The 11,932-nt window shown below is 43.4% G+C and overlaps 2 pseudogenes; both read right to left on the bottom strand.

The window, feature by feature from the left end:
• Positions 1-9,025: 9,025 nt before the first annotated feature.
• Positions 9,026-10,818, bottom strand: LOC111344226 (uncharacterized; annotated as a pseudogene).
• Positions 10,789-11,724, bottom strand: LOC148726611 (uncharacterized; annotated as a pseudogene).
• Positions 11,725-11,932: the final 208 nt, after the last annotated feature.

Raw genomic sequence — 11,932 nt, 5'->3', positions numbered from 1 at the left:
AAGTTTCGCTAATGGTAATGACATCGAACTTAAAACGATCGACGGCTAGCAGCAAGTTATCAGAGGTGGAAATCGCCTCTCAAACTTTTCTTGACGTGATTTTAATGAACAATGATCACCGCATCACTGACTCCGGTGTTGTTCCCGTTTCACTGAGTGATCACTACCTCGTATATTGCGTTTTAAAAGCAGGTATAATTAAGGCACCACCAAAAACAATTGAATACCGCTCTTATAAAAACTTTGTTGAGAACACCTTCCTAGCGGACTTGAATAGCGTCCCATGGCACGTTATTGAAAGCGAGGAAGACATCGACGACGCTGTGTCTATTTGGAATCAATTGTTCTCTGAAATAGCTGACCTGCATGCGCCTGTAAAAAGGCGAATAATACGAGGTGTTCCGCTCCCCTGGTTGAATGATAAAATCAACGGGGTGATGACGGATCGTGATTTTCACCATCATAAAAATGTGAAAACCAATTCTATTTATCACTGGGCTTGCTATAGGAAGCTAAGAAATAGGGTCAATCGCGAAGTCAAGGCAGCAAAATCCAGGTACTACTGTGACTTGATTCTACAGGCAAAAGGAGATTCAGGGAAGATCTGGAAGGCGGTGAATGAGGTGTCTTCTCGCAAGACTAAATCCTCGAGCCCACAATGTATCATAGCTGATGGTGTTGAACACACCACTACAGCCTCTATTGTATCCGCGCTCAACTATTATTTCGCTTCCATTGGCAGAAGTCTTGCAAATAAAATATCAGCTGCTGTTATGTTCCCAGTCAGATCGGCCACAAAATTACAGTATATCTCGCTTTACGAAGTTGATGAGGAAACAGTACTCAAGCATCTGCTTTCTCTCAAGACAAATAAAGCTATTGGCTTGGACAACATCAGTGCGAGACTCTTAAAGTGTGGCGCGCGTGTTATTTGTCCCTTAATAACAAAGTTACTGAGTCTCTCTATTCGCACTGGCAATTTTCCTGAAATATGGAAATGCTCGAAAGTGGCTGCACTTTTCAAAACTGGAGATAGGACAGATGCATCAAATTATCGCCCAATTTCTATTCTGCCAACGATAAGTAAAGTACTGGAAAAAGCTGTCGACTTCCAATTCTATGACTTTCTAAATTCAAATAACCTCATTTCAAATAAACAATTTGGCCTCCGTTCCAAACTGTTTACAACATCAGCTCCTCTCACCAGCACGCTACAGTGGTTCAAGTCCTGCCTGAGTCATCGTAAACAGTGGACTGCCAGCAGTGATGCTATGTCTGACCCTCTCCCGATGACCTTTGGGGTGCAACAGGGGAGTATTGTAGGACCGCTTCTTTTCTTGGTTTATATTAATGACCTGACTCTGGCTATAAAGAATTGCAAGGTGACTTTGTATGCTGATGATCCGGTCCTGTAATACTTTGCTAAGTAGCCACATCTGTTGGAAGAGGCACTGAATGATGGTCTCTTGCAAGTTGCCCAGTGGCTACATGGAAATAAGCTTACTTTGAATCTTACTAAGACGAAATCCATGATTATAGGTTGTAATAGGAAACTTGTTGGCATTTCCTCTTTCTCATTATCTATTTTTCATACTGATGTAAATTCTGTAACTAGTTTTAAATATTTGGGAGTTAGGTTGTCCTCAACTTTTACATGGTCCGACCACGTTGAGTATATTTCATGTAAGGTTAATAAGAACCCTGGTCTTTTACGTAGGATTAAGTATTATTTACCTTATAATGCGCGGTTACTTTTTTTATAATAGCTTAGTGCTGCCTATTTTTGATTGTGCTGATTTAGTCTGGGGTGACAAAGACAATGTCACACTAACGAAGAAATTTCAAATTCTGCAAAACAAAGCAGCTAAGTTGATGTTAGATAGATCACTTCACTCCTCATCCACTGATGCATTAACAGTCTTGAGATGGCTGAATCTTGAAGAACATAGGAAATGTCATCGATGTATATATGCATACAAGTGTATTAATGGCGAAATTAATAATTCTTTGGACATTGCAAGAAAGAGTTATATGCACTCGTACAGTACGCGTAATAACGATATTATAAAGCTCCCCAGAGTCAAATACAATTGGTGAAAACATCGTTCGCGGTATCACTGTTTCAAAGACTTTAATGAGTTAGAGAGAACTGTAAGAAACTCAGTAAGTTTGCCAATTTTTAAGAAGTGTCTTTTTTCTTGAGTCAGTTTGCTAGACATAACGTCTCGTAGTCACGTTCGACGCACTTTCTTCTTTTATGATTAAGTATTTTTTTAATTAATTTTTGCACTGTATATGTTGTAATCACTTTTATATTTCGATTTTAGCTAACATTTCTATATTTTAATTGTATTTTTATAGAATACACATCTAGTATTTAGGACCTCTATGTAAACCATTATTGTGATGGAGCTTTCTAATAAAAGATTGTTATCATTATTATCATGCTTTGGGTGCTTATGTGCAGGACAGTTGTTTGCTATTTTGCTTCAAGGCTTCCAAATGCAGGTCTTCAGCAAAGGCTGTGTCAGCTTCGTCACGGGGTGACACAGAGGTGTGCCAGATATCCTGGCCGTAGAAAGGCAGTACTGAAATGAGACATTTTGGACATGTCCACTCTTCAGCCCGAGTGGATTTGATGTAATTAATGTTAGTAATTCCTATTTAAATTCACAACTCATACACAAGAGTGGGTGGGCAGTTCCAACAAGGAGCCCGAGTATTTAATGCCGTCCGACAAAGTTACACAGAGTAGTAAACAACTAGTCATCACCTCTCGGGCCAAAACGTTTAGTGTGCCGCCGCCTGATACAAAAAACCCAAAAACCCAACGGGAAAAATGAGAACGTATTCCCCATCCAAATGCAGGCGCACCGACCTCTGGGGTTAGATGTAAATCAGTTTAATTACATGCAAGATAAAGGTTAACATAAAACTAGAAAAGTTCGAGAGCTGAGATGAATACATTACAAATGTCAAACCTTAAATACACCATACAACAAAAGACTCAATAGCCCATTTCCGAAGTACCTTTAGCCTCTTTTTCGAAGCGAGTCCTGGTGCTCATCTTTTCGTATGGTAATAAGTTTTCATTCACATGCAAATTAAGCTCATTTTCATAGGTATGGTTGAGCACCAGGCCTCGTTTTGAAAAACAGGCCAAACGTAATTCGGAAATGGCCTATTAACGCCATAGCAGCCCACGTGCTAACATACCAATAGGAAAATATTTACATTCTTTGTCACTGCCACATACAGTTTAGTTCCAGAGAATGTAAATACATTTCCTACTTAAATTCGCGACTCATACACAAGAGTGGGTGTGCAGCTCGAACTAGGAGCTGCAGAGAATACAAAGAATGGGAATTATAGGCCTAAGGAAATAGAAACCGCTAAACGGCTTTCTAACGAGTCTGCAACATAACAATATTTAGCGTTTTTCGAACGCCATCTACCGTCTCTTAAACATTCTGTCAGAAATACCGCCGTTAGCAGCGGAAGACGCACCGCTACTTCTAAAGCTGTGCCAGGAAAAGGATGCACGCCTACGTCAGCTAGCTTTTTCGAAAAAAATCTCACGACATCTGGCGTATGAAATCCTGGATCCGGCGGCAGGGACAAATTGGTTTCTGGATTTAGTCTGTATGTTCCCAAACAGGAAGTCATCGCCGCCATTAAGAGAAGAGGGGAGAACGAGCTTAGCTTGGGACAAGTATTTGACAAGGTTAGCCCAGGGACAGAGGTTAGTACTGGTTTTGAAAATTGGTATGACGGCACCCTCACGGTACTGATCGGTCTTGCTACTTTCAATAAATAGTTCAAAGTATGTTGGATGTGGAATTACGTCCTTGAATCATGTTTGAAAGCTCATCAAACTTCAAGAGCCCTACGTAAGCGAGGAGTGCCATGGCCATAAATCTTGTATCGACCAAAAAGCCATCCAGGCTCTGGAAGAACTGAAGGAGGATTTGTGTAGTCATGAGGGACTTCTTGGATTTCTGATGCCACAATCTCCGTCGGGCAGATTCCAAAACTTTCTGTGGAAGCGTGTGGCTCCTTGGTGACTGGAAACCAGCAAGATCATGTGCCCACTGGATGCTATACAAGGCCGTCTGGACCGGAGCTGGAGAAGTAGAGGCTTGAAGGACACTGAATAAATACAAAAACACGAAAGCCGGGAATGCTGGCAAGACGCTGATTTCAGGGAACCTAGAGGCCCAAGAACACCAGCGTTTAAACCGCAAGGATACGTAGCAGTTGTACTATCTCTGGAGCCAAGGACCACTTGGGGTAACTTGTTTGTTAAAAAACGCAAAAAAAGGTCTTGAATGTGGGTAAGCTCGGACCACGTGGGACTGGAAAAAACGTCTAGGAAGAAAAAAACGGAAAAAGAAGGAACTGTAGCCAGAAAATTGGTTGGGGGCCCACGGAAAAAGTGAAATACTAGAAACGATTGTACGGATTAGAACCGAGTCAAAAAACGGTAGGAATAGTATGAAAACTACACAAGGCATGCAGACACGGATATTACAAACATGAACGGCCACTAAACGTGCACAAGTGCACGAAACGAGAAGAACACATAGCCACCGAGGCATGCAAAAATATAAAACAGGACTACTAATAGCACCGCCAACGAGGCGCGCACAAGTCTCCTAGACTAATAAGCATAGGCAGCCACGGAGGCAATCACTAGTCACCGAGACTAGAGGCACGCATGGCCACCGAGGCCGACAGTAGACACCGAAACTACAAACATACTGAGCTACTAGATAGAGCCTACCTACGCGAGGTCAAGAAAACACCTTCAATGGGAAAAAATTCTCCAATGAGAAACTGTAGAGATGAAGAAAAAGGGACACAAGTTACAGCAATAATAATATAATTTAGTCGGACATATAACGAGGTGTAGATAAGAGGTGCAAATCTACAATGGCGTGAAAATGAATAACAAATCAGGGAGATAATCGTAAGCTAAAAATCGGATAAACGAAATGCTAGTACATAAGACTTTAACTTAGACCCATCAAAAATGGATTTGGAGGAGCCCCTAACAAAAATCCCTGCAACGTCAGTGAAAGTAATGATGCCCTTGACAAGGGAATGGTAAGGAGACTCGATCCCGAAGAGCATGGGCCAGAACGGGGACGAAACCCATTGGGGTACGATAAGAGTACCTGCAGCTTTGCAACGCGCAAGATGCCTGATAACCCGAGGAATAAGGGACACTGGGGGTAGTAGCCAATTATTCTCCCCAACCCAGTCGTAGCAAAAAGCGTCGACACCTTTAAAACCAGGGTTCCAATAGTGTGAATAGAACCTAGTAAGCTTAAAATTGTGGGAATTGGCAAACTGATCCACAGAGTGAGGGCCCCAAATACCATCCACATGGCTGAAACAGTGAAGGGAAACTCCCCAATCATCGCGGTCAATAAACCTGCTAATGGCATCCGCTAGCTCGTTAAGGGATCCGTAAACCACTGGACAGCACAACCGGCTAAAGATATGGAGCAACTAGAGAGGCAAATGTAGACCGCTTGCAGCTCACGCCAGGTAGAACTGCGGCCCGCCTCTGAAGGGAACCATGGAAGGTGGCAAATGAGGCCATCGTGCTCTTTAATGACCTCCCCCCAGCCCCTAAATCACTTCAGTTCCTCTCCAACGGAGGGGGCCAAAGGAAATTTGACATCTCAACCCGATCGAGGAACAATAGCCATATTAAGGAATTTAGTCATAAGGTTGGTGACATTTCCCACCGCCAGGTTGAAAGAATTTATTCCACCAGCAACAGCAGAAAGCTCTCTAGCGGTAGAATGACTAGTTTCCAAAATCGAAAGAATGTCGGACAAAGCCCACTTAATTTTCTTCCCTCGAACAAAGAGTAAGCCCTGAAACAGATCAATAGTAAACCCCAACCAATTAATGACAAGGGTGGGGACCCAAAGAGATTTCTCCGAATTGGGAACAAAGCGAGAGTGAACTAAATCCCTCTTTACTTTCTCGCTACTAACCGAGGCAGCCTGATATGAAGAAACCTCTCCTAACCCGTCGTCGAGATACACAACGATATGGATGCCCTGTCGATCTCCTCCAGTGGGAAACGAGAGGTCTAAATATCTTAATAAAGATATAAGAGGCTGAAGAAAGGCTAAGGGGAAGGACTCGGAAGCAAAAATATATAACATTACCCTTGTAATACTAGGAAAACCTCAAAAAACACTGGTGAGGAGAGAAAATCTCAACATGATGATAACCACTCTTAATATCAAATGAAAACACGAAATGACCTGCATCCAAAAAATTCAAAGCGACCTTAACGTCTTCAAACTTAACTCTCTGCTTCCACAGGTGCTTGTTAATAAGCCGCAAATCTAAGATTAAACGCTTCTTGCATGAGGACTGCACAGATACAGATAAAGGATTCACATTTTGCGGTATCGCGTCAGTTTCAAAAACACGATTGGTGAGTGGCAATTCAGATATTGCTTCTTCGATGAAACCCGCATTGGCTAAGGCACTTATTGTTATCTGAGAAGCTAACAGTGGGCATGGAGTAAAAAGGCGTACGATAGCCTGTATCTATGACATCTAAAATACTAAAATATTCGGACTGGTACCAATAGATTTCCAAAACTGAATGTGGGTCTTAAGTCTACCCGCCACAATAATATTAGAGCTTAGACCCTGCTCATATTCATAGAAGTCATGATTTAAATCTAAGTACTCAGGAGAAAGAATTAGAGACTTATCTCTGTTCGGTAAAAGCATGGGGCTTTCCGCGTCCATTAAATTCGCTTGCTGGACTGGCTAGCTGTGGGCTGAACACCACGAAAAGGACACTGACTTGGAAAATGGCCAAACATCCCACAAGCAAAACAGGATCCTCGCAGGGCGGATGAGCTTCTAGGCCAGGAAGTAGTGGAGGTATTCTGCGAGGCGGTGGCGGAAAATGTTGGAGTTTGGAGAAAAGGGCCATGAGAATGGAAAACCGTAGGACTGTTGAAGGGAACGGACGAAATCGCTGGATATGGGGACCGCGGGGATGTAAAAGCTGTTTTTCTCTGCGATTGAGTTCCACGGCGCTTCTGATATGCTCTTGCCTCGGCCTGTCTTATGCGTTTGTCGTCGTCGCTGTTATCGGCAAGGTCTCTGTGCTCGTATTCATCAACCACTTCCAAATCTTCTTTTGAAGAATCGGCGATTAAGATAGGCTTATTCCTATGAGCGAGCTTTTTCTCACCTTCTTCAAGTTCTTCAAGGGCCTTTTCAACTTGTGGTGGCGTAGATTGGAGGAATGAGGAGGCCGACTGAACGTGATTGAAGACTTGAGTATTCACCTCAAACTGCTTCTCGTTGCTTTTCTTTTTAAATTCCGGTGCTGATGATGGGGTGGATTTGAGTCTTTTTATCGCTGATTCGTGCTCCATAGAAAATTCTCTGTTGAGGGATGCAAAACCATCGCCAAGCTCCTCCTTTAAATCGGATAAGGTTTTGGCGAGATCAATTTCAGGATCGGACGGCATTTTAACATAAAATTAGAAAAGTTCGAGAGCTGAGATGAAACATTACAAATGTCAAACCATACAACAAAAGACTCAATTAATGCCATAGCGGCCCACGTGCTAACAAAAAAATAGGAAAATATTTACATTCTTTGTCACTGCCACTTACAGTTTAGTTCCGCCGAATGATAATACATTTCCAACGCACCAGACGTGAGTTTGATCTTTGCACACGACACAAAAGAAGCGTTTCTCATTACACCGGTTGCCTCTCAGACACTGCAGGCAGACTGGGGCTGGGGTTCTTGATGACTGTTTACTTGACTTTTTGCGTGTTTCTTGCGCAGGATTCTCTAATGAAACAGGCCCAGAATTCAAGTGACACTCATTTACATGTCATTGAATAAGAATAGCCTCTATTGTGAAGAACGAAGCAAACGCAATCGAGTCTACTCTTATTCAATGACATGTAAATGAGTGGCAGGGTATTCTGCAGTTACTCCCAAGGCGATATCGCTAGCACGTAATAATAGCTGAAATGTGGGGGAACAAATTAGGTAGTATGGCATACGAGAGTTTGTCCTCCGTGATTTGATTCGATGGCAAATGCCAAAAGCTTTCCAATCAACGCAAATTAATCCTTCGTGACAAGCGAATAAATAGATCCGAGCAGGCGTAACAATGAAGCTTTCATTAGCCTCCTTCCCAAATGAAGCGTGAGAGAAAAGGTTTGTGTAGCTATTGAGACCAGCGACAAAGAGGCCCCCACTGGCATCATTCACGAGTAAATCGCGCGCGAAAGGGTAGATTTGTGTAGCTGTGGAGACCAAGATTTAAACAAACATAATTATTGCAGTATACACTTCTGAATGCTTCAGATTAGAAATAAGATTGATATAGGGCGCCGAAGGAGTAGCCTATTCAATTGTCACTACTACATAAATAGAAGCTAAACTTTAAAAAAAATTTGTGCCCCTAGACCTTAAAAGGAAACAAATGTTCTATCTAAAGATGAAACAATTTTTAGTGTAATAGAAAAAATCCGACCTCGGATTTTTTCTATTACACTAAAAATTGTTTCATCTTTACATGCTCACTTTGGAGGTTGGTTGGCCGCATCTTGATATGCCTTAATGTGACAGCGTGATGCTGTTAGTGAGTTTTCACAGGTGCTTACCAATCCTTGGTTGTGTAGCCGCGCGATGCGGTTCTAGTCGAGGCCCACAAGTTGACCCTTGCTCACCATAGAGTCTCCAGTAGCTCAGTGGTTAGAGCATCCGACTAGATCACGGAGAGTCGTGGGTTCAAGTCCCATCTGGGGCTCGGATTTTTTCTATTACAAATGTTCTATCAACCTATTAAAACTGTGCTTGAACCTAGCGTCGTTTAGGAACTTAGTCCGATAGGTCCTTGAAAGTACAGACACAAATAAACCTAAAGGCTCTAAAATAGTATACCCATAGACCCTAAAATCGAGATAAATGTTTAAAACCTATACTGAAAACTAACGTCGTTGGAAGAACTTAGTCCGATAGGACCTTGAAAGTCCTGGAAATGTTAAGGGAGTTAGAGACTACAACTTTCTGCATGTTCCTTAGCACTGAATGACATCGGCCTCTTTCAATCAGTTGGCGTATGCTTTCCTTGACCCTTCGCGAGGTCCCTCCAAGTGCGTCTATTATGATGTTATGCTGTTCAATCTTGTACACTGGGTATCTCCTTCTTAATTCGTACCGCAGCGGGGCGTACTTGTTCGTCTTCTCTGAACATTTTATCTCTCTGTTACTGACCCAGAGACAGCTCATTTGAAGTAACACTACTTTCTTCCTCTCCTTGTCTATAAGCGTGCAGTCTATCCTGTTCGTGTTTCTCACCTCCGCGTGTTCTGCATATCGTGGAATATCCCAGAGTGCCTTTCCTCTCTTGTTCTCGTAAAGTGGCTACGGCGTGTTCTGAGAGTACCACGGTGGTACTGTTTTCACTAAGTCTAGGTCTTTCAAGAGTTCGTAGAAAATTACCTTAAGCGCTGCATTATGCCAGGTCATGTATTTAGACTGGGCTAGCGCTACACAACCTTCCAGCACGTGTGCTTGCATTTCAGCGGCCTTACCACGCATGCGGCACTTCACATCATCACTCTTGTGAGTCCCTGTCTTTTTCTGTTGGTAGACTTTCGTTGGTAGGAGTTGCTGGTATAGTTCCTGCAGTCCCGCTATGGTGTGAGTCGGCGCAGTCGTCCACTCGCTCATCCGTGAAAAGCATTCATCTCCAACTTCTTGATCCTCCCACCTCTCACTTAACAAACTTCCTTGCCATCCCTCGGCTTTTAGTTCCTCAACATCCCATTCCTTGGCAGCAGTCTTCAACCACACCCCAATCTTCTTCACAGGTAATTCCAAATCGTTCGTTATATCAGATATGTGACCAATGGTTGGGGATGCACCAGAGATAGATTGAGCCCAAACTCAGATGAATATTTCTTGGCATCCTTCACCATTGATCTCCGGCCCATCTCCTCTGATCTCTCCTTAAACCACCTTACTACCTCCATAGCGGGATCTTCATTAGTATAGTCTTACTACAGCCTTAACCTTAGCTTGCTTGTACTCTCGTTCAACACTCCTCAGCCCACGGCCCCCAAGCCCCCTCGGTAGATATTCTAGGGCTGTGGACCCAAGAGCGTGCGTGCCCCCATTCTCAACGATAACCTTTCTTGCTTCTCTGTCCAGCCTCTTGAGTTCTGCTATAGGCAAGCACTGAGTGGGCATCAAGTAGCTTAACACCGGCATAGCAGACTGATTTGAAGCCTGCACCTTGTTCTCGTCCATATCAACGAAAGACGTTGTAAATAAGCCTTGCCTGCGATCTCGAGACTGAGTTGAGATTATCATCCTGCTTAGTGCTTTCCAAAACTCCGAGAAACTTGTAATGAGACCCCTCACCCAAACTCTTGATAACCTCCCTCTCGCTGTCCCCCACACTCACTGGCTTCTCTGATTCCAATGTCCCTCTTTTCACGTGGGTCACTGAGCACTTTCTTTTGTTCCACTCAAGTCCTATGTCATCGCTCCTCTCACAGCAAGTACAACCTTTCTTAGCTTCTTTCTTGACGCTGCAAAGATCTTTAAATCATCTATATACAAAAGATGAATTACTACCTGTCCGATCGGCTTAGATAATCTGTAGCCTTCAGTCGCTTTCAACATCCACGAGACCGAGTTCATGCATAGCGTGAAGAGCCTGAGGCAAAGGGCGTCACCCTGTGGAAGTTCCTACCTATAGGTTATCACCTCCAATGTTCCATACCTTGGGCTGTGCGTATCAATATTCTGGTGTTCCAGCTGGCACTAAGCTTGTGAATGATTTTGCAAAGCCATGTTGGGAACCTATGTATCGTAAACATCTCCCTTAACCATCTATGGTCCACACTGTCATAGGCTTTCCCTACGTCCACCCATGCCATGCTCACGTTGCGCTTCCCACGCTGACCAACCATTCTATCGATCAACAAGTTATCACCAGTTCCGCTACATCCTTCCTTCTCTCCACGTTCATCTCTCTGCATTAGACCGAACTTCTTGAGGTGCTCATCTACGAGTCCCAGGAGACAGGACGTGTACCACTTGTATATTGTGTTCAAGCTCATTATTGGTCTGGTGTTATCGCTAGAAAACACGCCTGGTTTGGGAATCAGCGAAGTTTTCTCCTGGGTAAACCAAAATGGGACGTCATACTCACCCCTTCCGATCTCTCGGAAAGACAGAGCAACACCCTCATGTAAAATTTCGCCCGTTTCCACCAATAGTTCGCAATCCTATCGGGTCCTGGAGCACTCCAATTCCCTTTCTTATCAATTACTTTCTTAACTTGGTCACACTTTCTCCTATATGTCTCTGGTACACACGCTGTGATTGACTGTCTGACCTTTTCCAACCACTCTGCCGACTTCTTCCCAGTCCCCTCGCTCTCCCACAGTGTCTTCCAGTAACTCACTGCTTGTTCGATGTTCTCGAAAACTCCTCCCCCGCTATGGGTCTCTCGCCTTGCTTCGTACTTCAGTCTCTCTTTATTCGCCTGCTTGCTCGCCATTTCCCTCAAACTCGAGTACACCCGCCGTGGGTCTTGCTGGAACATTTTGTTTATCTTCCTAGCTTCTTCAGTTTTCTTTTCCCGCGCATACGCTCTCTTCAGCTTCCTTAACCTTGACTTTCCTTTTTCCATTAAGTTCACTAATTCGTCAACCGATAGCACCTTGCAATCTTGCAACAACAACTTTCGACTCCTTCTCCCTTTTCTTGTGACCCTGCCATTAGATAGATAGATAGATAGATAGATAGATAGATAATAATCTTTAGAACATAGCTTGCAGAGTCGCGCAATTAAATTCATTATACGTGAGCGTGCTCAAAATCCCGATAGTGCACGCTGAT

Source organism: Stylophora pistillata, chromosome 7, assembly GCF_964205215.1.
Source record: "Stylophora pistillata chromosome 7, jaStyPist1.2, whole genome shotgun sequence".
Classification (NCBI taxonomy): Eukaryota; Metazoa; Cnidaria; class Anthozoa; order Scleractinia; family Pocilloporidae; genus Stylophora; species Stylophora pistillata.
The sequence above is the reverse complement of the archived record's forward strand: the minus strand, read 5'-3'. Positions and strand labels throughout refer to the sequence as shown.